At 38.0% G+C, this 25,675-nt stretch overlaps 1 protein-coding gene across 5 annotated transcripts in view; it reads right to left on the bottom strand.

The window, feature by feature from the left end:
* The window catches only part of SLC39A10 (solute carrier family 39 member 10), a 123,697-nt gene that overhangs the window by 69,079 nt on the left and 28,943 nt on the right, over window positions 1-25,675 (bottom strand). Inside the window, exon 1 of one of the 5 annotated variants that reach the window (XM_070581711.1) lies at window positions 14,532-14,642. The exons of the other annotated variants lie outside the window; for them this stretch is intronic. The gene's annotated coding sequence lies outside the window, so the exon portion shown is untranslated. Of the gene's footprint in view, window positions 1-14,531; window positions 14,643-25,675 lie in introns of those variants that run through there. 5 annotated transcript variants of the gene reach the window in all.

Genomic DNA, 25,675 nt, shown 5'->3' with positions numbered 1-25,675 from the left:
GTACGTCTAATTCACACACTGGATTTCTCAAACGTGGTACAAAAAAAGTGTAAACATGTCTAACTTTTCATATTGATTAAATGCTGAGATAATATGATTTTAAATATATTGGGCTAAATAAAGTGTTATTAAAATTAATTTTACTTGGTTCTTTTTACTTAATGAGACTACTGAAAAATGTTTAATTACGTAAGTGTTCACATTATACTTCTACTGGATGATGCAGCTCTAGAGCTCTATGGTCCAGCCATACTGGAAGACCTGTTACTCCCTCAAATCTTATGCTTTTCTCCTTGTCTCAAGGGCTTCCTCTCTTCTGCACATTTCCTCTTCCTTCATCTGATCACCTCCTACTTGTCCTTCAGAATTCAGTTTAGATATCACTGTAAGAAGCTTCCCCACCCCTTTCTCTTCCCAGACCAATTCTGGATTAGCTCTACCTCTTACATGCTCACAAATGTAGCACATAGCTTGCAGGGTACTGTACTTGTGGTTTACTTGTCTACCCACAATCTATGTCTCCTATACTCACCAATTGCTTAGTAGCAGTACTGTGACTTGTTCAATGTAGTATCTTCAGCATCTAGCACATTACTTGGTACAAAGTAGATATGGAGTAAATACTAGTGTAATGGCTGCTGGAAATGACTGCCCTGGACCCAATACATGAAACATGGCTGATACTAGTATATGTGGAAGGAGTTATGAATTAATTTGTTCCTTCATCTTTGACCTGTCTACACCTATCAAATGACACCTCCAACCCTCTCTTGCTTCTTTTGCCCCCTGTAAAATTTTAAAAACTCAGCAGTTAATTTCAATGAGGAAATGTTCAGAGAACAAAATGAACCCAACCTTTGTCTTCTAAATATTTTTAACTTGCTTTACTGCTAGAATATATTCACTGTGAGAAAAATTACCTATTCCTTGGAAAACATTTTTATAGCATTTCTAAAGATCAAGTCTTTGCAGGAATTAAAATGAGACCTAAAATCAAGTAATTTTCTCTATAATCCTGCACTGCTCGCAGTCACAGAGAAGTTTTGAGTACATCAAAAATTCTGGCACACTCACATTATAATTAACGTTTACCACATTACTCTCTGTTAAAAGAAAAAATTAGTGTACTCCAATTATAAAAGCAGTAAGAACAGACAGTAACTATTTTCTCAGTCTCAGATATAAATTTAAAGTAGCATCCTGTGTTCATCCAATTTGATTACTCTGGGCTGTTTTTTTTTATTGCTTTGAGGATTTTCATGGCACAGCCAAAACTTTGATTTGTGTTTTTATGGGATTAAAATGTCTAAAGGACTTATAAAGACAAATAATATGCCTCACCTTGATTTGAGTCACTGCTTAACTGTTTTTCTGCTTCACCACTTATTTACTGCTCAACACACTGTTATGCCTGTGTTCCCCACTCTAGTGAAATGGCTCACTCAAAAGTCATTATTGAAAGGCAGTATGTGAAAGAGACACAGAAGCCACTGAAAGAGCTCCCAAAGGCCAAAGCTGGACACTTTGAGCAATAAAATTAATAGCTTTGGGTTACAACCCAAAGTATACAATAAATATCCAGGAGTCCATACTGATATAAATAAATGATTAAGTAAATTTAAAAGCGGGGGAGAAAGAACAAATATCCCATGCAGGGATATTCTAAGTAATTTATGTAGATATTCCATCTTCAACTCCCCACCTTAAGTGTGGGCTACACACAGTGACTTCCTTTCAAAGAGTACAGTATGGGAAGGGGAACAAGAAGAGTGACTTTACAGTAGGGACACCTGACAAACATTAACTCAGCCAGGTGGTCAAGGTCAATATCAATAGTGATAAATCATGTTGATAAATATGTACCTTTGATATAATATGATTACAATGGCACTTTACCTCTGTGGTCCTCCTCCCTAACACCCATAATCCTAGGCTAATCGTGAGAAAAACGTGAGGACCATTCTACAAAATAATTGACCAGTTCTCCTCAAACTGTCAAGGTCATCAAAAACAAAGAAAATTTGAGAAACTGTCACAACCAAGAGAAACCTAAGAAGATACTACAACTAAATGTAATGTGATAACCTGGATGGAATTCTGGAACAGAAAAAGGACATTAGGTTAAAACTAAGGAAATCTGAAAAAAAAGAAAAGGACTTTAGTTAATAATCTATGAATATTGGTTCATGAATTGTAACAAATATATCAAAGCAATGTAAGTATTAATAGGTGAAACTTGATGTTAGGTATATAGGAACTTTCTGTGCTATCTACAGTTTTTCTGCATATCTAAAACTGTTCTAAAAATAGTTTATTTTTTTGTCATCATTGATTGCTTGTTTGCCAAATCTTGTTGCCTTTTGACAATCTTCATCCTGCACTGTAGAATGATCTTTTCCTTGTGAAAACTCTCTTTCTTTAGCATCTTCAGTCATGCTTTTCCTTTGTTCCCTTCCTGCCTAATACTCTCTTCTGGTCTCCAATACTGAATGATTCCTCCTCTTCCCGTCCTTTAAGTGATATGTCCTAAGTTTCCACCTTTGACTGCTTTGTCTTATTACTTTATATTATCTCTCAGGGGGACCGAAATCTCACAAATTCCTACATCTTCAACTATGACCTTTATGTTGAACACTCCAAAATCTGTATTCTAAGCCCAATCTCTCTTTTAAAGGTCAGACCATATTTCCAACCGCCTAGTAGACTTATCTAGCTACAGACTTTCAGAAGTATTAAACTCAGTACACTCAAAGGAGAAACCCTCATTTTAAACCATAATCTTGTGGTTTCTATTGTGTCCTCACTCATGGTTAAGAGCATCATAACTTCCCCAGCCATCCAACAGGATCCTTGTATATAGCCATGAGTGTTTCCTTGACCACTATTATCCTCTCTGATCTCATACAAATATTGTTTGATTCTATTTCTATCTGCTCCCTTTCCTGTCACTGCTTTTCCTGAATAATTACCAATCCATCAACAAAACAGCCTTGGCTGACCTATGGAGCCTGAGGTGAGCCCAGGTATAGCTGAGACCTCCAGTCCTGATATGAGACAGTGATATGGGAAGTTGTTGTTTTGTGTTCCCTGGGAAAGAAACAAATATCTCCAGCTGGGGTCAAAGAACATCATTGCTTTTGGGAGCCAGACCAGAAACTCAGATTGACCTCAAATGGGCATGAAAGGCAGTTAACTGCCTCTGTCCACTCCCTACTTGCAGCTTTTGAAGAAAGCTTTCCCCTCGAATTGGACAGCCCAGGAGTATTTGCAGTATGAAGTCCCTGTCACTGAGATCTGAAAACTCTTTGCTAACATTTCCCAAAGACAGGTCACAGTTTGCTGATTGCCACATGCCACTGGAAAAATTCTCCTTCAGCTTGACTGTGGCAGATCATTCCTGTCTAATCAAGCCATTAACTACGTTCCTCCCCTCATTTTCCTGTTTAGTAGAATCCTGATTTTCTTGCAAAAACATAAAATCATGTACACAGGGGAGACTGGAGCTAAGCCCCAAGTGGTAAATTTTTGATTAGTCTAAACCAGATAGTTCTCAAACTTTTCGGTTTCAAGATCCTTTTACACTCTTAAAACTATTGAGGACTGCAAAGTACATTTGTTTATGTGAGTCATATCTATCAATATTTACCATTTTAGAAACCAAAAATAAAAATTTTAAGTATATTAATTCACTTAAAAAATAATAAACGAATTACATATTATTATACATAATAATACTTCTTTGGAAAAATAACTATTTTTCAAAATAAGAAAAAATTTTTGAGAAGTCTGCCTTAATAGAAGATGTAGACTGTCGTATCTGCTTCTGCATTCAATCTTTTGTTTTGGTCGAAATATAGTAAGAAAATCCAGCCTCATACAAATAAGTAGTTGAAAAAAGAATAAGTATTTTAGGAGGGGGCCCTATGGCCGAGTGGTTAAGTTCACATGCTCCGCTTCCACCTCCCAGGGTTTCGCCGGTTTAAATCCTGAGCGTGGACATAGCACCGTTCATCAGGCCATGCTGAGGCAGCACCCCACATGCCACAACTAGAAGGACCTACAACTAAAAATATACAACTATGTACTGGGGGCTTTGGGGAGAAAAAGGAAAAGTAGAATCTCAAAAAAAAAAGAATAGGTGTTTTAATAGCCTCTTTGGATAATTTTGGATATTCTCTTTGATACTACACTAAAACTCAAAAAGTGGTAGTTCCTCGAAGGTTAATTACCATGTGGAATCTGAAAACAGATCAATGAAATTTTATATTCAGTCACCCTTAAATTTACTTTTAGTCTATTTTGGTCTTTGAATGGATCTAACATGCATAAGTCATTGAGAAAATATTGGTTCGCTGAGTTATGGGATCTTTCAAAGGCTGACACATTTCATCATACCACATCAAAAAATCACTTTTGTTAATATCACCACCAATATCATCAGAAAAATATTTAAGTGCTGGAAAGCTGCCAGGCTCACAGTGGTGGATACAAGTTATCTGGCATTCTAATTTCCACCTGAAAGCTTTAATTTTATCATTTGCAACAAATACTGTCAGTTGTTTTCCTTGAAGTGACAGGCTCAATTTGTTCATTTTCAAGGAAATGTCTGCAAAATACCGAAGTCTGAATAACCATATTTTGTTTGTCAGTCTTTCAAGTTAAAAGAAAAAATTGTTCCATGAAAAAAGTGGCCATCTCAGCTGACAACTCAACCACCCACTAGTAGACCGAGATAGTGAGAGCACTCAGCATGCACCGGGAGACAATGCAGACGACAATAGACTTCATATGAAGGCCGGGCAGGTAAGAATACAATGACTACTAGTACGTTTTGGCGCCACAGCCTTTGTCTGTGCTAAACAACTGGAAGTGTTACCCACCACTACTGCTTTTGCACCATAAGTGGGGTGAAAAAGCAAATAACATCTAAGACTTATTAGGAGAAATGATTTTAACCTTGTGAACTCAGAAAGGATCCCTATTAGGGCCTCCATGTGCCGTGCACCACTGCCAAGTTAAGCCAATGTGATATTCCATTTCGTTTTAACAATTAATTCTGGAATAAGTATGTGACATAATTCTGGCCAATAAGCCAAAAAGCCCTCTGGGAAAGGTTTCTTCCTTCTAACAAGATATGTAGAAGCAGAAATTTCCCTTTTCTGCCTCGAGACTTTGTCATCTACATGCGAAGCCTAGAAATAACCTGCCCAAGTGGACAAACACCACACTGAATTAGGGAAAGTGAAAAGATAGAAAACATCTGGGCAAAATGATGTCATTGCTAAATCACTGAATTATTCAACTCTGGAAATGCCCTATCGCTAGAATTCTTGTTATGTGAGATGATAATTTTCCTTACTGTTGAAGTGACTTTTACATGGGTTTTCTGTTCCTTAAAGTTGAAAGCATCTTTACTCATACATAATCTTACACTTTCGGTCAATCCGTCACTATTCAAAAGACTCCAAGAGCCTGATCACCAGAGTTTGATACATTCCAAACTCCCTGAAATGAGCAAGCAAAAGAAAACGATTACAAGCCATTTAACAGTAGCTGGAAGGAGGCGTACCAAGTTGAACAACTGGAACAGGTGGCTTATATGGATGCAAATCTAATAAAAGAGATAATATTAAATTTTAATAAAAATATGAGAACCCTTAAGGGGATTAGAATATAACACCAAAAATTCAGAGACTTAAAAACATTATCCCTGAATTATAGAGTAATCAGGATCAGAAAGTAACCAGATGTTCAGAGGCAAAACCCTTGGAATATATCCAAGTATCAAGAAATCAAAACACAGATTATATACTGGACCAATAGGAAAGTATTCACTGCTCTGTGTTAACACAACCAACATTCTACCACTAAAGTTGGAAATGTGGTCATGAGTAAGAGAAGTAAAAACTGTTTATTTGTGAATTGTCAGGTTATAGTAAAGAGTTCTTTTCAAAATAAAATAGGCCTATCTTTTAATACTTGAATGTGGGTTTGAAGATTTCTAATTCAACTTTTTTTTTTAATGTTTGATTATCACACTGTGAGATTCAGAAGGGGAAATATTTTTAAATCAGAGAAATAAAAAAGAAACAAACTCGTCTTGTAGATAGAAAAAAATATTTTTTATTTTCTCCTGTCCACCTCCCCTCTATGTGTCAATGTAAAAGCAGAAATGGTTCGCAGATATTTGTGCGTTGCAAGATCAGAGTTCCTGCCTCTGCAAGGAGAATCTAGTCCACTGGATAAAGAATGGCTTTGGAAAACAACAGTCTCTCTCTGCAAAAGTCAACATCCTCTAATGTATAATAATTCTATAAATAACATAAAAAATGTTTTAAGATCAAACATTAAATACCATTCAATTATTAACATATTTTAACTCAGACCAGCTCTACAGTGAGTAGATGTTACCACATGAAGATCTATTATTTTAGTTTTCAAAACAGAGAAGCACTATCTTTTGATCACCAGATGAAAGGACCACATTCTCAGGTAGAAATGAGTCTAAATTCTAAAAGGACTGGATGAAACCATGAATCTTAAGTCATGGTTGCAGATTAAGTACTACAATTATTTAAAAAGAAAAAGACAGAATGAGAGCTGGGGACCTTTCTTCATATTTGACATTACCACTCAAATTCAACTTCACCGAAAAAGCTTTGATAAGAACAAGCCATTGAACTTCTTTGGGCATAGCTTACCTCACATCAAAAGCTTGAGGCAATTCCTCTTGTCTAATATCAAAACAAATATGGATAATACAATCTCTCAAATCCTTGGACAAAGAGCTTAAGCAATCAAGATTGTTACCCAAATTAAGAGTCATAGCCATTGAATGATGGAGCAGCTTCAGAACTGTGCTTTATAAAGATAATTAGTGGTCTTATAAACAGCAGTAATTGCGCATTTACTGAAGTTTTCCATCCCATGCCATAAATATTATCCAGTTGTTTTGTCCTTTATAGTTTATAAACATTGATCGGTATATCCATAGAATTTTGCATTGCTTTCTACTTTAGAATGTAGTAAAATTCATCTTGTGATAATATCAGTACTTTTCCCACATCCCTATTGCAAATGGACGTAGATGTTATATACTGGTAAATATTCTTAATCACAAATTGAGATTGCTTTCAAAGGCTATTTTTCTTTCAAAAATAACTCCAAATCAAAGACCCAGAAAGGATTAATCTATTTCCATTCAATAATAAGTCTTTTGAACCATACTGAAGCACTAACAGAAAACAAGGTATCAGGTAACAACAAGGTAAGTAAATTATGGTTAAATAAATTAAATTACAATTCATCTAAAAATTTAGTCTTGTTTTTTTAAAAAAATAAGTTCTTTAAATTTTGAAGTAATACTATACTGTGTTTTGAGGGTATTGTTAAAAACGTTTTTTTAAAGAAGCTATGTACCGCTTTAGGCTAAGATATGTTTGGTGTTTAATTGGAGATTGAATTTTTTAAATCGGAGATTCACTTTGACATTTTAAACATAGATATCCAGTGAAATAACTATTTCAATTCTTTCAGCAATAGTGTGGATATATTTCTTCTCCAAATTGTCCCTTTCAGTTGGGTGTCATAGGAGAAAATTAATTTCAAGATATTGTTAGCCTTGTTAGCCATCAGAAAAGAAATTTTGCCAAGTCGTTTGTATAATATAACCGAAAGCACTTGCCATGACATACTCTGGAAAATATTAAGTGAAAGAGACTCTTCCACAAGTCTGGGACTGACATGCTCAGTCTGTGGCTCCAGAGCTATGGCTGGATTCAGACAATGGATGTTGAATTTGATCCGAACTCACTGGTGCTATTGCAGTGACCCAAGCACAAGATGCTCGTGTAGAAGCAGTGTCAAGAGCAGTAACAGATTTGAGGTATATTTTGGAGGTAGAATTGATGAGCCTTGGCTATAGTCTGGCTAAGAGTGTGTGTGTGGGAGGGGGGGAGTGGGGAGGTGGTCAAGGACAACTCTTGGATTTCTGGTATCAATAACTATATAGATGGAGGTGTTTTTACCAAAAGGGAGAACACTGGAAGAGGGACAGATTTGCAGGTGGGGGTGGGGGATGAAGACTTCATAGTTTGAGCTGTTTTAAGTCTGAGATGCCTATGAGACATCTCAGTGGAGATGTCAAGTAGGTAATGGAATATTCAGGTCAAGCTCCAAAGAGAAGTGCAAGTCAGATCATAAATTTTGGAGTTGTCAGTGTTTCGATGATTTTTGAAACCACAGGACTGAGTAAGATTGCTCAAGAATAATTGGATAGAATGTACAGAAGGCCCAGGACCTCTGCCTGGAAAATTTGAGGGATTGTCCTACCCTATTTTTACTAGACCAACTTCTCATGTATTTAGGTGTTTGCTTAATTTTTGCTTTTTTCAAAAGACTTTTTCTGACCCCTTAGTCTAAATTAGGCACCACCCCCGTATGTCCTTATCCTGTTTCTTCAATGTGCTTACCACAATTTGCAATAAATTATTTGTGATTATTTATTTTGTATTTGTCTCTCCACTAGAATGTATGTTTCATGAGGCCAGGGGCCATTTGCTTCAATTTCATCCCCAGTGCCTAGCACAGTGCCTGGCACATAGGAAATACTCAGTAAACATTGAGTAATGAATTAAAGTGGATGTGGCTATTGATTGAATGTTAGATGAGCCTACTGAGGTGATAACCCAATTTAGCAACTGTTAAAATATAAATGTATATATAATAATTTAAGATATTAACCAATTATCATTTATCTTGAACTTTCCTAAGGGACAAATAGATTAAATAGCAACGGATTCCAAGCATTTTAGTTTACTATTTCACTCTTTATGGAGGGTCTGCAATATGTGAATATTTATGGAGAACTTTATTTCTTCAAAGTACAAACAATTCATCAACTCTACAAGTGTTCTATCATGAACTCCTAGAGTTCGGAGCCAGTTTGTTTCCGTGATAACTTTAGGAAACAAGGTTCACATGACATTGATTTTGCTGACACTTTGCCAATCTTACTCAAAGTGCCCACCTTTGTAAATGTTCCTTGTACCAGAAGTTCATTTTTAAAGTTTGTTTTAATAGGTCTAACTCACAGGAGATTTCTTCCACAAGGGACTTAATAAATAAACTGTATACAGAGCAGACTCTATCGAAAGTGTGAAGTCTGGAAAATTTGATATTGACCACGATCTGCTCCCGTCTTTGGCATTACATTCCTGCCTACGGTAACCAGTGGTTTTTCTTGCTGCCCCTCAGTCTTAGGGAGTCTTGATGCAACGTCTGACCATTCAGTATACTATTAACTTATGTACATTTTCCTTCTCTCAAATTTGCCTCTCTTGTTTCCAATTCCTTCCTGGTCTTATTTCCTTTTATACAGGAAAATATCTGGCTGTGGATTATAAAAAAATGTTCTAAGAATCATAGAACATTGGAATTGATAAGCCCTTAGAAAAGTCTCTCTTCCTCCCTTCTCATCTACTCAGGTACATTGTCTTCTGTTTTTTGTAAATTTGGGTAATATAATTGCCTTTAGGGTGTGTTGCTAATGGTGGGAAGCTGGTACTGGTCAAATCACGTCACCAGCCCTCTGAGACACAGAATGATGTCAACTGCCACTTGTTTAAATCAGTGTCTTCACAGTTTACTCCATTTTAAAATGGAAGAATGGACAATTACTGAAGTTGTAGCTTATGAATCATTGTGGTAGGTATGAGTCATCAAGGGATGTTTTTGTTTTGTTTTGAGGAAGATTAGCCCTGAGCTAACATCTGCTGCCAATCCTCCTCTTTTTTTGCCCAGGAAGACTGGCCCTGAGCTAACATCCGTGCCCATCTTCCTCTACTTTATGTGGGATGCCTACCACAGCATGGCTTGCCAAGCAGTGCCATGTCCGCACCTGGGATCTGAACCAGCAAACCCTGGGCCGCCAAAGCGGAATGTGTGAACTTAACCGCTGTACCACTGGGCTGGCCCCTGTTTTGTTTTGTTTTAATGCAGATTTCTAGGCCTACTGTTTCAAAATGTTTTGAGAGGGGAATCAGGAATAAATTATCAAGTCATTATAGCAAATTGGAATTAACACATATTCCTGGTTAAAAACTCCTGATTTAGATCACTTCTTAGATAATAGTGAACCCTTAATTTAATACAGAAAAGTAATACTTTAGAATCCAATTTTAAAGCAATCTTTGAGCTGTTGAGAATATACTGATGCATCGTCATGAATTTATTTTCCAATAAACATAGATTAATGCTTTGAGATAAAAACAGCCAAGGGACATAGGAAGACATTCATGTGCAAGGAGAGAAATTGTGTCTCCAGGCTACAACTATTTATCAATTTTCCTGCCACTAAAACTTGCCAGCCAGTTTGTGAGCCTGAGATAAAGATGAGTAACTCTATATAGAAAAATCTTCTCTTTCGGGAAAGTTTACTCAGGGAAATTATTACTCATTGGTGATCTTTTCCTGGACATCCTCTTTACCCTTATCTGCACTTTGTATAGTTACTCAGCAAGTGACCCTGTCTAATTACTGTCTGCTCTGCAATAAGAATCTCCAAAATCTCCCCTAAAACCTAGAAGTGGTTTGGTTTTTAAAAGGAAGCTCTTCCGGGATCTATACAATGAAAACTACAAGACTTTCTTGAAAGAAATTGACGATGACATAAAGAGATGGAAAGACATTCCATGCACATGGATTGGAAGAATAAACATAGTTAAAATGTCCATACTACCTAAAGCAATCTATAGATTCAATGCTATCCCAATCAGAATCCCAAGAACATTCTTCACAGAAATTGAACAAACAATCCTAAAATTCATATGGGGCAACAAAAGACCGCGAATTGCTAAAGCAATCCTGAGCAAGAAAAACAAAGCCGGCGGAATCACAATCCCCGATTTCAAAACATACTACAAAGCTACAGTGATCAAAACAGCATGGTACTGGTACAAAAACAGGTCCACAGATCAATGGAACAGAATTGAAAGCCCAGAGATAAAACCACACATCTATGGACAGCTAATCTTCGACAAAGGAGCAGAGGGCCTACAATGGAGAAAAGAAAGTCTCTTCAACAAATGGTGCTGGGAAAACTGGACAGCCACATGCAAAAGATTGAAAATTGACCGTTCTTTTTCACCACACACCAAAATAAACTCAAAATGGATCAAAGACCTAAAGATTAGGCCTGAGACAATAAGTCTTTTGGAAGAGAATATAGGCAGTACACTCTTTGACATCAGTTTCAAAAGAATCTTTTCGGACACTATAACTCCTCAGTTGAGGGAAACAATAGAAAGAATAAACAAATGGGACTTCATCAGACTAAAGAGCTTCTTCAAGGCAAGGGAAAACAGGATTGAAACAAAAAAACAGCTCACTAATTGGGAAAAAATATTTACAAGCCACTTATCCGACAAAGGGTTAATCTCCATAATATACAAAGAACTCACACTGCTTAACAACAAAAAAACAAACAACCCGATCAAAAAATGGGCAGAGGACATGAACAGACATTTCTCAAAAGAAGATATGAATATGGCCAATAGACACATGAAAAGATGTTCATCATCGCTAATCATCAGGGAAATGCAAATCAAAACTACACTAAGATATCACCTTACACCCGTTAGATTGGCAAAAACATCCAAAACCAAGAGCGACAAATGTTGGAGAGGTTGTGGAGAAAAAGGAACCCTCATACACTGTTGGTGGGAATGCAAACTGGTACAGCCACTATGGAAAACAGTATGGAGATTTCTCAAAAAGTTAAAAATAGAAATACCCTATGACCCAGCCATCCCATTACTGGGTATCTATCCTAAGAACCTGAAATCAGAAATCTCAAGAGTCCGTTGCACCCCTATGTTCATCGCAGCATTATTTACAATAGCCAAGACGTGGAACCAACCTACATGCCCAGAAACTGATGACTGGATAAAGAAGATGTGGTATATATACACAATGGAATACTACTCAGCCATAAAAAAAGACAAAATTGGCCCATTCGCAGCAACGTGGATGGACCTTGAGGATATTATGTTAAGTGAAATAAGCCAGTCAGAGAAAGACGAACTCTATATGACTCCACTCATAGGTGGAAGTTAGTATATTGATAAGGAGATCTGATCGGTGGTTACCAGGGAAAAGGGGGGGTGGGGGGAGGGCACAAAGGGGGAAGTGGTGTACCCACAACATGACTAACAAAAATGTACAACTGAAATCTCACAAGGTTGTAATCTATCATAACCTTAATAAAAAAAAAAAAAAAAAAAGGAAGCTCTTCCGCTTGCATTTCCACAGAATTATATAAGGCTTGTTTGAGTTTTTTTTTTTAAGGAAATTATATGGATAAGTAATCCATATTTGGTGGCCATGATAAAAAGTACTTGTATTATTTTCTCTTTTATATGTCAAGTTACAATTTTATTACTCTCTGATCTCAGAGCTTCAGGAACAAAGCTACCAAGAGAGAAGAGGTAAATTGGAAAGTAGTCTTACTGTACTGTACAGTCAGACCGTCAAGACAGAATCGATTCATTGCAGTCAGCTTCCACCATCCAAATCTGAGTAAGGCTTTCTTATCCCAAGGGGAGTCTGACAAATTTTAGGGTTTCTGATCATACAACTGCTATCTCCAGGGAGAAAGTAAAGCGTACAGAACAGAAGAAAATATGAGAAGCTTTCCGTCTCAGATAAGGAAGGTGAGGAGAGGATCTCATTTAGAACTTTTAGAGGCCTGGAGCTCTGCAAAGATTGTGACTCCTCGTATACCGTTTAAATAAAGCCAGTCCCAAGCTATAAATGACAAAATGCCAAACTTACATGCATATTTACGTTAAGAGCTTTTCTCCAGATTTTTTCGCTTATAAAAATTTGGGTAAGTTTATCATTGCCGAGCTTTATTCAGTTTTGGGTATCCCTGATTTACTGGTGTCCGTGGAGCAATCAAGGATGGGCAGAAATCTTAGCTTAGACATGCATTCTCCTTGCTCATCTCTCATCCCAATGCCTTGCACACCATGGGTACTTCATAAGTGGACTGGGGATGGGGCTGTATTAGTGGCAAAGAAGCACTACCTGATGTCACTGACTGATCACAATAAGCTGTCAACAACGTTTGAAATCTTTAATGCCTTACTGGACAAAGCTTGGGACTATTCTCAAGTGTATGTCATCAGCACCATTTGAAACTGCCTTTTCAAAGTTTGCTAACTTACGAGTACAACATTCACACTTCCCTCCTCCTGAGTAGGCAGTTACCACATCTCGTATCTGTGATACCTGGAAACAACAGGCCTTCTTTTACATATGCATAAACTGACGGGGTCCCCAGATGGTGACTGGTGAATGGTCTCCCTCCTTTATTTTCTTCCTGACTATAAATTTTCAGGAAATGACAACTTTTTTATTTTAGATTGGGAAAAATTAGACCAAGGACTCACAATCTGTATATCTAAGAGGGTGTGTGTGTGTGTGTGTGTATGGTTTTTTTTGTTTGTTTGTTTGAATTTTGCTTCTTTTAAGAAATGACTAAAACATCATTACTTTGATGGAATACTTCTGCAGTGTTACAATTATATTCACTATGTTTTAGGCTCTTTCATTTTCAAAGGATAAAAAAGCAAGTTGCTGAGAAAGAAGACAATATAAATAAAAGTAGATAATATATTGTATTCATTTTGCCCCATTTAAAATTTGAAAATAAGTCATTTTATAAAGCCAAAAGAGTTTTCTTTTCTGGGCCAAATTTCTGTTTGAAAGCTAAAGCATGAAATTAATGGGTTGCCTTAAACTTTAGTTAGATAGAACCAAAAGAAAAATGACTCTCCTTAAGAATGTGTAGAGTATCAGTTATTGCTTCACAGGAAATATTTAGTTTACTGTGGCCTCTCTTGTTTAAGGAATGTATACTGAGCCCTAAAAGATACATTTACTTCTAGTACAAGAATCTATCATTAACAAACAATAAATTGTATAATACTGAGCAAGGTTGGAGTGGCGGGGGGTGGGGGAGTCTATATTCTTATAAAAACTTGTAAGGTCACTAAGGCAATTCTAAAGGAACCCTAAGCAGAAGTATTAATATATAACTTACACTTAGGGGGAAAAAATCATATTATTGAGAGAACAGTACGCTCAAATCAATCATGTCATGAAAACATATGCCTTTGTTTAATTTGGCAGAACAGCCCTGAATACAATGGACGTTTCTGTTAAATGGATCTCAAATTCTATTTTAAAGTGACATCATTCACTTTCATACTAAACTTTCACCCTTACTTTTCTCATATCTCTATCAGTCATGTTTTCTGGGCTTAGCTGACTGAGTCTATGTAATCATTGCTTAGTGACATTATCTCTGGGATCCCTAGCTATTGTCCTTTGTGCTCATTCCTCAAGCCCAGACAACAATGACATCCAAACTTTCTTTTCATTTTTGATTGCAAGTCACTTTGTCACATTCACCACAATTTCTCTTTCAAACGCTTGAATTCTCTTTAAATCCGTCCTTTAAAAATTACCCTGAGCAGGCCTGGTGGCGCAGTAGTTAAGTTCGCACGTTCCGCTTCGGCAGCCTGGGGTTCACCAGTTCAGATCCCGGGTGCGGAAATGGCACCGCTTGGCAAGCCATGCTGTGGTAGGTGTCCCACATGTAAAGTAGAAGATGGGCACGGATGTTAGCTCAGGGCCAGTCTTCCTCAGCAAAAAGAGGAGGATTGGCAGCAGATGTTAGCTCAGGGCTAATCTTCCTCAAAAACAAAACATTACCTTCACCTATGCCTGGGAAGCATGGCTTACTACTACCAGTTTCGTGTTGTCATCTAACTGCCTCAAACTGAAATGTTCACTTTACTAAGTCTGCTTAACCAGAAACACTTCTGGGAATATTAAAGGGAATATTCTAAAACACTCATTTTCTAAAAAAGTGCAATAATGGGGCGCAATGGTAAGAAGCAATGTGATATACTGAGAGAGGACAGATTTGGAACCAGATGCATGTGAGTTTGAATCCTGGCACCACTATTTTCTAAGTAGGGGAAATTATTTCATTATCTAGGCCTTGTTTTTTCTTCTGCAAAATATTCCTTACATTACAGGGGTCTATGAAGATTTATTGAGGTAATGTTTATAAAGCATCTGGCATATTTTCCTATGCATGGTTAAGTTGCATTTATTATGATTATAGGTAATTGTTCTATCAAAACACAATTAATTTTGTGATGCTCTGGATCCCTCCCCCCAGCCCTTATCTGTACCGTTCTCAAAGAATCTTCAGAGTCATCCAAGTCTGCCTGTTACGTACAGTTACAAAACTCCACCCGTTAGATAACATCTGTCTTTCCAAGCCAAACTCTGTTCCAGTGCTGGGTCACTTCATACTTTAACTACCTCAGCTTTATCCGACTAGCCTAGATGTCTCTGAATTGGTGAAAATTTTACCAGTAAAATGATCTTTTCCAGTCGTGCTGGCCCTGCAACTTTTCTCTTTAATCCTACCTTCTGCTATTACCACATCCTCTGTCTGGAGAATTGGATCAAGTGATAGGGGAATGCTTCAAAGCATTTGGAAACAATAAGAACAGGAGGAGTACTACTCCCTGTCCTACAGGAAGCTTCTAAATTGGCATGGTTGACTTCTACGAAGATATAAACAGCCCTTTGCCCCTCTGCTGAGTTCAGTACCAAGAAAGCTAACTCCATCAAACGCTATCTTCAAAGAAATCAAAGAACTCAAAACCCATACAGCAATTTCCAATTCTAAATATGCCCTTAAAAAACAGTGAGCTAATTTCTAAACATGTGTTCTTGTAGTAGAGTTCTTTCCAAGTATTTTGTATTATTAAACATCTAAAAATTCGTGGTATTTCTACATGTATTACATAAACAGACTACCTAAATGATGTATATTCTAATTTGCCTATCTGAACAATTGAAATAAGTCACTGTCTTATTAAAATAAGTCTCCAATAAGCACCATCATTGAACATCATGCTGTCACACTCACCAGTGGCAGTCAGACGGCAGATAGTCAAAAGGAAATGAATAAGCCCGATGAACAATTATATGTTGAATGATTTTGATACAAATTAAAACTACAGACAATCCATATTCTATTTGAAAATATTAAATCCAGCTTCTTGAACTCTCTACTTGTTTTTGTAGCAGGGACTCTCCAGTCGCCTGCACTGAGCTCTGAGATACCAGACTCAGGCAGCGATTTGGGAGGAAACAGGAGGAAGCGGGGACTATGGCAAGAGGCAGGTTTTCAAGAAGGTGGGTTTTAGAGTGAGCAGCTAGTTGCTCAGTACCTGATACAGAGCAACACTCAATCAACTTTGGATGTGTTCCTTTCTTCTGTTTTGTTCACCCCATGTCCTTGGCACCTAAAACAATGTCTTACGTGTATTGTTCAAAAATAGTTACTGAACAAATGAATGGCTTTTGAAGGGGCACTGATGGTGGGGATGACCTTCTAGCGTAGAGATCTTATGACAGCAACTCAAGTTGCATAAGATTTGTGGTGGACTTTTGCTGGCAGGGCTCAGGAAGTGCATCCCTAAGTACAGAGTGCTTGCTAAATCGAGGATTTCATGCGTAGCTCTCCACGCTTTAAAGATTCACACGCAGAAGATTCACAACCTCCAGGCAACTTGAACCCCCAAATTTAACTCTAGCATTTAACCTTCCTCTCAGGAAGTTTTGCCCCATATCTCATGCCTATCAATTTACAGTTTAATCCGCTCTTCTCTTGCTCTGAACTTTGGGGAAATAGTTATTTCTATAATACCTTCATCTCTTGTGAAGGGGGTTACCATTTGTTCTTCTTTTCTCCAGGCTAACTCAGGTACACTTGCGTGCCTCAGCTATTATTTCTAACCCTGTAATTATCTTCTTGCTCTTTGAATGTTCTCCAGCATTTTCATGTCTCAAGGCCTGGAGCCCAAGCTTTGATATAATATGCTGAGACTGGCTGGTGCAGCCTAACACTGAATTATTACCCTAAGGTCACCTCAAGCTTCCTATTCCAGTTTATGAAGACTTGTGTCAGCTTTTGTTGTTGTTTTTATTATCACATGCTCCACTTGCCAGTTCATCTTTTCCCATGGTTTCTGAGGCAGTCATCTTTTATACTGGGAATTCATAGATCTAACTGGTCATTCTTCCAGCTTCCGTATATGTAATTTCTTTCCTCAAGTAATTATCTTGTGTGAGTCAACACTAAATCTTCTCTTTATTCCTAAACACATCATAGTTTTAGCCTGGTGCTAGGCAAATGCAAACAATCCAAATATAGTATTAATATCTAAAATCCAAAACTAAACTCATTCTCATTATTATTATCTCTCCATTCCCAAATTTGTTCCTCTCCTAAGGTCTCTGTCTGGGCCGCAGTACTACTCTATGCCCTACTTTAAGGGATCGATCATTTTTTATTCTGTCTTGTCTCTCACTACCGATAGATAATTGTTTTCCAAGTCCCACCGAGTTTACCCCTTGCATATGGCCTATCCTCTCTCTTTTACTCTACTACCTGAATTCAGGTATTCAGCATCTCTAGATTGGACTACTATAGTAGCTTTTGATTTTGCTCCTTTAATCCATCATTCCCTCCTTTCTTGAAACACTTATCATGTCATTTTTGCCTTTAAAAGAATTACATTAGGGGCTGGCCCCGTGGCCAAGTGGTTAAGTTCACGCGCTCCACTGCAGGTGGCCCAGTGTTTCGTTGGTTTGAATCCTGGGCGTGGACATGGCACTGCTCATCAAACCACGCTGAGGCAGCGTCCCACATGCCACAACTAGAAGGACCCACAACGAAGAATATACAACTATGTACTGGGGGCCTTTGGGGAGAAAAAGGAAAAACAAAATCTTTAAAAAGAAAAAAAAAAAAGAATCACATTATCTCCATTGCTTAAGATGCGTTCCAGACTCTGACATTGCCTGCCTTTTCAGCCACCTCTCTTGCCACTTCTCTTCCTCCTCTACTCCTCCCAAATCAAATCCTACTGCAGGGAGGGCAAATGTGTCAATTTTGATTAATTGGAAGTAGATGCCTGGAACAGCATGTTTTGAGGAGAAGTGCGATGACAGATTGGCCATGTCTACCATGAAGGGGTGGTGGTGGTGGCAGCATCTATGAAATAAACTTGCCGTCCATCGTGCTACACAGATTCAGTGTTTAATTTCCCCGGCGCTGCATTTGCTTTGGTACCCCGTGACTTCTTACTTCCCTAGAACTGAGCTCCTAGACTCATGTTTTGATTCCCTTTCTTAATACTCTCAGTTATCTCATTAAAACATTATTTAAGGGGCTGGCCTGGTGGCTTAGTGGCTAAGTTCAGGCACTCCACTTAGGCGGCCCAGGATTCACAGGTTCAGATCCTGGGCACGGACCTACACACCACTCATCAAGCCATGCTGTGGCAGCATCCCACATACAAAATAGAGGAAGGTTAGCACAAATGTTAGCTCAGCGACAATCTCCCTCAAGCAAGAGGAGGAAGATTGGCAACAGATGTTAGCTCAGGAACAATCTTCCTCACCAATAAATAAATAAATAAATAAATAAGTAGGAGGTACCATTAAAAAAAGAATATTACAAATATATATATTTAATAAATGGTATTTTGACAGTGGATGGGCAATCAGATCCATGCTTTACATGATATACCAAATGTATATGAAAGATCAAAGATAAATTTAAAAAGGCAGAGCTATAGATATTCCAGAATGTAACATGGAAGAATTCGTTTACAGTCTGTGGGGAAGGCCATTCTAACTATGACTAAAAATTCTGAAATCATAACAGAAAAAGTGATAAGTTTAAGTCTATGAAAACCAAAAGCAACTCTAAGGTAAAAACAAACAAACAAGCAAACAAGCAAAAACTCCAGAATACTATTAAATGCGAAAGACTGGAAGAATTTTCAGCAAATCATATCAAAAAATATAATATCTTTAATACATAAAGAGCTCTTAGAAATCAATAAGAAAATTAATAAGAACCCAATATAAAAATGGTCAAAGATGATGAAAACAGGAAGTTTACAGAAAAAAATAAAAGTGTCTCTTAAACGTATCAAAAGATGTTCAAATTCACTCATAATAAGAGAGATCCAGGGGCTGGCCCTGTGGCCGAGTGATTAAGTTCATGAATTCTGCTTCAGTGGCCCAGGGTTTTGCTGGTTCAGCTCCTGGGCACGGACATGGGACCACTCATCAAGTCATGCTGAGGTGGTGTCCCACATGCCACAACCAGAAGGACCTACAACTAGAATATACAGCTACGTACTGGGGGCCTTTGGGGAGAAGAATTAAAAAAAAAAAAAGATTGACAACAGATGTTAGCTCAGGTGCCAATCTTAAAAGAAAAAAGAGAGAGAGATCCAAATTAAAACTATTACGATACCATTATTTTTACTATCACATCTGAAAAACATCCAAAACGTTGATAACACACTATTGGGGAGGCAATAGGAGAAAAAGGGTTCTCAAATATTTCTGATGAGAATATAAAATGGTACAATGCTTATAGAAAGCAATTGAACAATACCTCTCAAAATTACAAGTGCATATGCTCATGATTTAGCAATTTCTCTTCTGGAAAATGATCTTACAGATATACTTTCATATGTGAAAAATGTCTAAGTACAAGATTATTCATTGTGGCATTGTTTGCAATAAAATATTATAAGCAACCCAACTATTGGGAACATACTAGTTAAAATAGCCACATAATTGAATGATGCTCAGCTTTAAAACAAGTTTTTTCTTACGAAAAAATAGGAAAGCTCTCTCTGTGCTGAAGTGAAAAATACAGACTATAGTCATGCGTCACTCAGTGATGGGGATATGTTCTGATAAATGTGTCCTTAAACAATTTTGTCGTTATGCCAACATACAGAGTACTTACACAAACCTAGATGGTATAGCCCACTACACATCCAGGCTATTTGGTATTAATCTTATGGGACTACCGTCGTATATGCGGTCCATTGTTACACAACACATGACTGTAAATTGTTAAGGGGGAAAAAGCATGGTTCAGAAGTGAAAATACAATGCTTAGCATGCATTTGCTGGAACATGCTTAAAGAGACTCTGAAAGGATACACAAGTAACTAATATTAGTTGGCGCCTCTCTGGGAACCTGAGTGGATGGAGGATAGGAAGAGGCAGACTTTTGATTGAAAAAATTTTAATTTCTTTTAAAAATCATGCAAATGCTACAGTTTTCTCTATCTAGAATGTTCTTCACCTTCATTTACCACCTCCGCCTAGTTGTATATTCTTCAGATTTCAGCCATTTCCTCAAAAAGACTTTCCAATCTGGAAAAGTTCAGATTCCCTCATGTCTTGGTTAAAGTCTGACATTTGTTTTTGTAAGAAGTCCCTTATGGATGTCTGTCTCCCTCATTAGACTGTGAAGCTCCTAGAGGCAGAGAGGGAACACGTCTGTTTTTGCACGCCTCACCACAGCCTGGCCTGCTTGGCACACCAGCTGTATGTGAATGTTTGCTGAATGAAGAAATGCATGCTCAGGGCACTGCGTGGGGCCACTGGCTGGGAAACCACATGGAAAGATAAAAGAGGTGAGGCAATGTCTGCCTTTCGCTAGTTTATCAACTAGGGAGGTGAAGATAAATACACATAACAGTTATAGGTAAAATGTGGTCATTGCCTTAGGGGTTACGAATAAAGTTGTATGGGATTTCCAGCAAGATGACTGCCAGAACTATTTTTTAAATGTATTATATATCCAAAAATTGCAGTAGTATTTGAAAAGGGGTTTTGAAAGACTCATGTGATTTCCTCAAGAAAGGGCAGGGTATTTAATTCAGAAAATCAAATGCCTACAAGGGCCAGGCAGGGGATGCATGTAAATGAATGGATTGCCAAGTGAAAACTGATTAAAAACAAGATCTGGAGGTTCTTAAAGCTGGCTGCATATTAGCATCACCTGGGAGATTTAGACAATCCCTATGATCAGGCCATTAACTGAGGCCAATTCAATTAGAAACCCGGGATGGAGTGGGGGTGAGGGGTAGGAGGATGGGATGGAGGTGGAACCCAGGCATCCATAGTTTAAAAAACCTGACAGGTGATAATAATGCGGAAGAGCAGCATTCTCATTACCTGTGAGTTGTTAAAAACGCAGAACCCCAGGCCTCACCCTGGACTTACGGAATCAGAATCTGCACTGTGACAACATCTCCAGTGATTCTCGTGTCCTCTGTAAGTTTGAGGAGTCCTGCTCTAGAGAACTTTGTCCTCTTCCAAGGGAGTGGCGATTCCTTAGGTAGTATCAGTGGTTCCCTGTGGGATTGCAGACCCCCTAGTTGTAGATATTCTAATTTTTCCATTTATACTCCTGGCAACAATGCAAATAATCGAAATCAGGTGGAAGCCATCAAAAGCGGACTGGGACCTCCCAGTTTGCCAGAGAGGGAATAGTGAATTAGCGGAGTTTATCTAAAGCTTAGGTTATTTTAAGGCAGAAGTTTCTCAATGTGGATTTTTTGGTATTTATGTAAAAAGATTTTTTTTGAGCAGCTAAAGCATCCCTGCCAACAACATCATCTGGCAAAGTTCAGGATGTAACGCTGCTCTCGTTTAGGGGGGAGGGGTTTTGGAGCACCACCTGCTCAACGCTCCTTCCCGACTCCCTTCAGCAAAATTGAAGTGTACCTTGGAAATAAAGCTATCAAGGTCTGGAAGGCTTGGAACGTTTATTTAAGTAAATTAAGTAAAGCTTATTTACTTAATTTTGGCAATGTCCAGTCACCCGATATTTTTAAAGCCAGGGTTATAACTGCAATACAAACAAAATAGAACACTTGCTCCCTCATGATCTGGCTGGAAATATAAGTGGCACGAAGAGAACAGTTGAAGACTTTTACTCAACAAATACTTGTCGAGCTCCTACTATGTATCAGGTGCTATTCCAAGTCTTTTAACTTCATCCCTTCCATGGTCCCCTTGGCCAACCAGCCTGCCTCCAGGAAAACTGATGTCATTGCTCCTCCAATGAATGATCTCAGAAGATAAAAGTGCAGATGAGTCAGAGCAGCCCCTGGCTCCAACTCTGAGACTGTCAGAGTTGGAGAAAACTGAGGACCACTGAGATTGGGGGGCAGAACAAAGGCAGGAAGGGGAGTTCAGAGCAGGTAAAGATACACCCAGAAAGTCTCCTTCTCGCTCTACATTGCTAAAGAGTTGGACAATAGTTACAAAATTTAAAATGGCACACTAGCACATGGCTTTCAAAGAATAAATATCAGCAAACATATTCTCTTGCTTCCACAACCCTTGTATGATCTGTGAATCTTTTTTAAGTTGTTGCACTTCGTAATATTTTCACCTACTCTACGCTGCTGAAATAGTGTATAAAATCTATGGATAAATATATGGATTAATTGCAAATGAAAGATCAGTCTAAAGCCTTAACCTGCTGAAGCTCCACTACACTAAAATATACATAATTATTTCTGAAACACACTAGGTATTTTTGTAAACAATCCGTAAAAGCAAAAATCAAAAACTTGACAAAGTCGGTTTCTGCAAGAAGTTTTTTTAAAAGAAATTTCTAAGCACTTTCAAAATTTTATGTGCTCAAAGAATATAATCACTGAGAACTGTACTATCCCCTTTATAATTTTATAGCACGTGCATTTATTGTTGTTTTGATACAAAGCTCACATTTGTTTGTAAGAGGTGCACAGCATAGTAACAGGAAAGGAGAAACAATGTCACGTATTAGACATGGCACACAGGACAAACAGGAAAAAATTCTTTTGCACTAAAAAGAAAGAAAAAAATTACTATCATCAAGGAAGACAAAGGGTATCTCTGAAGAAGAAATAAGTATTTTCTCAGCAGTGAGCCAGGGCGCTGGGGGGTGGAGTGAGGGAACAGGAGGGAACCAGGTCAGAAAGTGTCGCTTATGGCCCCTGTGAACAGAACTTCCATTTAGATAACAATCCGCGTGCAGGATGTGCTTAACTTCACTTGTTGGGAGGTAAGCTCAGTCCCTTTCTCCTTCTTTGCATGAATGGGGAAAGCTGTGGGCTGGCGCTCCGCCTCCCACCACAGGAATGTGTGCTATCTGCAGAGTTGTTTTGAAACCTAGAGCGCTTCAAGGAGGTGTATCAACAGGTTTCTCCTTCTCCCTAACACTGAGCCTATTGTAAAGGTCGAATGCAAACCTTGAACGAGTTAAACACTATCACAGGAACTCAAAACAAGCTCTAGCTAGAGTGTTTTTTATTAATGGAATCATAATTTATGTTTTTATCACTTCAGCCTTTTTGAACCCAGAACTATTATACAGCTAACAAAGGGCTGTTTCCTGACAGCTTCATACAAAGCACATTTTAAGGAAAGCCTTACAGTTGGCCTTGGAATGTTGGTTAGGACAGAGAATTCTTTCCTAGTTGGAGCTACTGATGTAGTTTTTAAGAAAACTCAGGAGCCTCAAAAATGTCCTTCTAAGCACAGTGATAAATGCCGAGCCTTTTATACACTTATTATCTAGTGCATTTCTATGGCCACCACCCTTCAACGCAAATATTTATCTTTTCTCTTTCAACTTTGGCCTATATACTTTCCATTCTGTCTTTAAATAAAACTGCTTCCAGCACAGCACATGAGTGGTTGAGGTAAAATATTCATCATAGAAGATTCACTCAGCCAGCCCTCAACATTGCAGGGGAAAGCAATAGCCAAATTCTAACCATATGTTTAACTTCTACCTGTGATTGTTAAAAACTGGAAATTGACAAGTACTTTTTTCTTGGATTAACTCCTTTCGGTTAAAGAGTTGATGTCTAGAACTTGGCTTGCCATGTTTGTACAGCCATTTGTTACTATTTTCATAACATTCGCAATTTATCTACAGTACCAAGTGGTTACTCTTACGAGGTTCTATGGCTTGATATAATTTGATTTATCATGAAGCCTCTCAAGTTCATTTGCCATGAATTTAATTGAAAATGACTATAATCTGATTTCAAACATTGAGCAGTGATGTTACAAAGAACATGTGTATTTCCCCATAACTAAACAAACAAGAACACAATTAGAAAGAAGCCAACATTGGGGCCGGCCCCATAGCTGAGTGGTTAAGTTCGCGCACTCCGCTTCAGCAGCCCGGAGTTTCGCTAGTTTGGATCCAGGGCGTAGACATGGCATTGCTCACCAGGCCATGCTGAGATGGCGTCCCACATAGCACAGCCAGAGGCACTCACAACTAGAATGTACAGCTATGTACTGGAAGGTTTAGGGGAGAAGAAGAAAAAAGATTGGCAATAGATATTAGGGCCAATCTTAAAAAAAAACAAAAAACTATCCTTAATCTTAATGATAGAAAGAAATGAAAATCTCTTTAATAAGAAATAAACTGTTGAGCAAATAATTTGCTAATTACCATGCACTAATTATTTTAATTGACCAGTTTCTTAGATGATTTATATATAAAAATTGAAAAGGGATAGCGTTTAGGTAATTGTCTAGGTAATTTATTAATGTAGAAGACTCTAGGGCTCCCAGGAACAAACTTGAATGTCTGAGGACTTTACACATTTGAGGAAGTAACCTGAGTATCAACAAAAGCAGGAAAATCCAGGGGAAGTGAAATAAGGAATCAAAAGTTCAGAGTCAGCAATGGAGATTGCTAGTAACAGTGGCACATAACAGTGAACGCTTAAGGATGGGTTTCACTGTTTTCCTCAGCCTCTGGGATCTGTTCAAGAGTTTCAAGTCTTTGTGAAATTAAAAAGACAAAAAACTCTTAGGAAAAATACTTAAAGTCAACCAAACTTCCTAGTGTACTTGGCCCTGGAATTTGCGCTTGACACTGTGATTTTATCAACTTCTTAAAAGGATAAGACAGAGCTCTTTAAATAATTTCCAGAGGGCCTGGAATATTTCCATAAGTGAGCTAAAGAAGTCTGTAATCATGGAAGCACTGCTTATTTAGGCATTGCAAATTAAGATGGTCAGATACCTCTATAAAAGGGGAGTTATGAGTTTAAGGTTTTATACTGACATGCCTACACATTACCTACCCCTTCCTCTCTCTCCCTGTCTTCCTTCCTTCTTTTCTCCCTCCCTCCCACATGCCCTCTCTGCCCCTTTCTTTTCTTTTTTCTGGAAAACAGAGGATTTTTATCATCCTTTGAATTCTGGTGCCAAAGTAACCTGAAGAAATAACGTGGGGCAGGATTAAGTGAGTGCCTGTAAACCCTCTCCACAAATTCTGTTCATCACAACGTCCACAAAGAGGGGGCCTGGAGAAAATTAAGAATTTACGTTGGAGATGCTCAGGACAGCTTTACATAAAATAGGTGAATAATGGAAACACCACAAATATTCGTCAACAGGAAAGGATAAATTGCGGTACATTCACGTAACAGAATACTACATAACAAAAGAACAAATTATTGATACATGGAACAATTTGAATGAATCTCATTGACTTAATTTTGATCAAAATAAACCAAACACAGAAAAGTATGCACTTTATGGTTCCATTTATATGAAGTTCAAAATCAGGGAAAACCTAGAAGTCAGAAGAGTGTTTCCCAGGAAGAGGATATTGGTTGGGAAGAGACAGCAGGGGGAATTCCCTGTGCTGAAAGTGTCCTAGATCTTGATGTGGTTG

The sequence above is a fragment of the Equus przewalskii genome, chromosome 17 (genome assembly GCF_037783145.1).
Source record: "Equus przewalskii isolate Varuska chromosome 17, EquPr2, whole genome shotgun sequence".
NCBI lineage: Eukaryota > Metazoa > Chordata > Mammalia > Perissodactyla > Equidae > Equus > Equus przewalskii.
This window is presented reverse-complemented; position numbering and strand designations above follow the sequence as displayed.